The following is a 2,650-nucleotide window of genomic DNA, read 5'->3' as shown; positions in this document are numbered from 1 at the left end:
AATAATGCCAGTCTTTATGAAAATATTGTTGAATGGAAATAATAAATCAAGTAGGCCTCAATGTATATGATGAGGAGAAAAACTGGTAGGAGTTAAATTATTAAATTCAGTAGATGCTGTGTAGGTCAACCAAACTGATGGGCAGGAGGAAAACAGCACAGAAGAGAAAACTGGCAAAGCTATAACAGTTTTTATTTTTTCAACCACAATAATTAGAAAATAAAATCGTGGGAAACTGACCAGATATCATTAAAGGTGATGTCACAACTGATCTGCACATTTTCCCCTTGCCCAGAAACTAAGAACCCCACATTATTCCAGTGATATTATAAAGAGGATCTCCTTATTAGTATAAGGAGAACAGTAATTTGGGGTGGAGCAGAAGATCATCTAGTTAGCTCTATCTTTTTCAGAAGATTTAAAATTTTTATTTATTTTAAAATGTTTTATTGAATTTATTGGTGTGACATTGATTTAAAAAGTCATATAAGTATCTTGATAAAGCCTTGAGCAGAAGGTTGGGTTTGATGTACTATGGGGAAAAGCATCAAAAGTTACTTTTTTTAAGTTAAATTTATTGATTGTTTTTCTATTAGAGTTGCCCCAGTTTTTCTCCCATTGCTCCACCCCACCCAGCCCACCCATTCCCCCACAGTCCATCCCCACCCCGTTGTCCATGTCCGTGGGTCATTTATACACGTTCCTTGACTAGACCCCTCCCCTTCTTACCCCCTTCTCTCCCTCCCCCCTCCCCCCTGATAACTGTTATTCTGTTCCTTGTTCTATTTAGTTCATTTGTTTGTGTTGTTCATTAGTCTCCTGTATTACGTGATATCATAAGGTATTTTTCTTTCTTTGCCTGGCTTATTTCGCTAAGCATAATTCTCTCCAGTTCCACCCATGTCGTCGTAAATGGCAGGAGTTCCTTCTTTCTCTCTGCTGCATAGTATTCCATTGTGTAAATGTACCACAGTTTTTTTGTTTGTTTGTTTTTTGATTTAAGTATAGCATTATTATTTGATACTAGAGTCAAAGACGACATTTAGATTCTTCAGCTTTGGGGTATTTAGTAACTTCAAAATGACTGTCTACTCGTGGAGAGGAAAGAAATTCAAACGCAGTTGTTTTTTCTTCTGTTAGTTCCTTTGTAGTAAGCTCCATCTTCTCACGTGAGAAATCATTAATAGGCAGGCCTTCAACAATCTTCCATGTCATATTCTTGATTGTAACAGAGAATGAGTAGACCAGATCATTGGGAACACCATAGGAGTTGCCATCACAGATAATGCCCATGGACACAAACTCTCCCTCTGGGGTTCCAAACCAGATGTCTCTGATGTGGTCACAGATGACTTTTGCAGCAGACATTGCACTGGATAGTTTTCGAGCCTTGATGACAGCAGCGCCACGCTGCTGCACAGTTGTGATGAATTCTCCCTTGAGCCAGCTGTCATCTTTCACAGCTTCATAAACGCCAACTTCCTTTCCTTGTAGTTTCACCTTGGCATGGTTGACATCTGGATACTGAGTTGAGGAATGGTTTCCCCAGATAATGACATTCTTTACATCATCAGAAGTCACACCAAGCTTAAGAGCAATCTGAACTTTAGCTCAGTTGGGATCCAAACGAGTCAAGCAACTGAAATTCTCCTTAGGAATGGATGGTGCCGACTTACAGGCTGTCAGACAGTTGGTATTAGCTGGGTTTCCCACCACGATAACCTTAACTGACTTCTTGGCATATTTCTCCAAGGCTGCACCCTGGCATTTGAAGATATTCACATTTACTTTGAGTAAATCCTTCCTTTCCATGCCATCCCTTCTTGGCATGGAGTCCACAAGAATGGCCACATCCAGGTCTTTGAAGGCAACCTCTTCTTTATCTGTTGTGATGACATCTTTCAGGAGGGGAAGGGCGCAATCTTGCAGTTCCATTAGGACACCATCCAGGACACCCATCATGGGAGTGATATCCAATAGCACAAAAATTATAGGCTGGTCTTTACCAAAGACAGATCCATTTCCAATACTGTACAGCAGTGAATATGCAATTTGATCAGCTGCTCCAGTTACAAGGTCTCTAATTGGTTCAGGCATGATTGGAAACTGCGCGGACAATTTCGGCACCTGAAAAATGAGCCTCTAAGTCAGGTCACCTCTACGCTGTACCACAGTTTTTTGATCCATTCATCTACACTGGGTACTGCAGATGTGTTGCCTCTTCTCATGGAGTCTGGGTGGACTCCATGTTAAATAATGAAGTGATGTGGTTATGCATTCAAATTGAATTACATTGTCACTCTTGGATCTCCGCTTAGAAAGAAAAGTCCAGGAAGCTAAGATCCAGGATGAGAACCAGTTGGGTGTCAGTGCCTCTGTTGCTAAAATGGGCCCTCATTTTTCACTTCCGGCTTATTTAGATTTTTTTATAAAACTAGATCAGGGCTTTTCAAGAACAAGTTACTACATTCAACCTTTAGTATGGATGTGACTTAGAAAATCTGATTCCACTTGCATTTTAAATTTAGGAAACATGCACACTCCTGCCTCAGTCTTTATCATATATGAATTAAACTACTGGGGCAGAATGGAGGTTTGGGTAACTAAAAGGTAGGAATGCATAACATACTTTGAAGACAAAGGACAAGCC

At 40.2% G+C, this 2,650-nt stretch overlaps 1 pseudogene; it reads right to left on the bottom strand.

The window, feature by feature from the left end:
* Positions 1–1,000: 1,000 nt before the first annotated feature.
* On the bottom strand, positions 1,001–2,163 carry LOC149991886 (malate dehydrogenase, cytoplasmic pseudogene; annotated as a pseudogene).
* Between the last annotated feature and the right edge of the window lie 487 nt (positions 2,164–2,650).

This window comes from Furipterus horrens, unplaced genomic scaffold (assembly GCF_987537825.1).
Source record: "Furipterus horrens unplaced genomic scaffold, mFurHor1.1.pri manual_scaffold_17, whole genome shotgun sequence".
In the NCBI taxonomy this organism is placed as follows: domain Eukaryota; kingdom Metazoa; phylum Chordata; class Mammalia; order Chiroptera; family Furipteridae; genus Furipterus; species Furipterus horrens.
The sequence above is the reverse complement of the archived record's forward strand: the minus strand, read 5'-3'. Positions and strand labels throughout refer to the sequence as shown.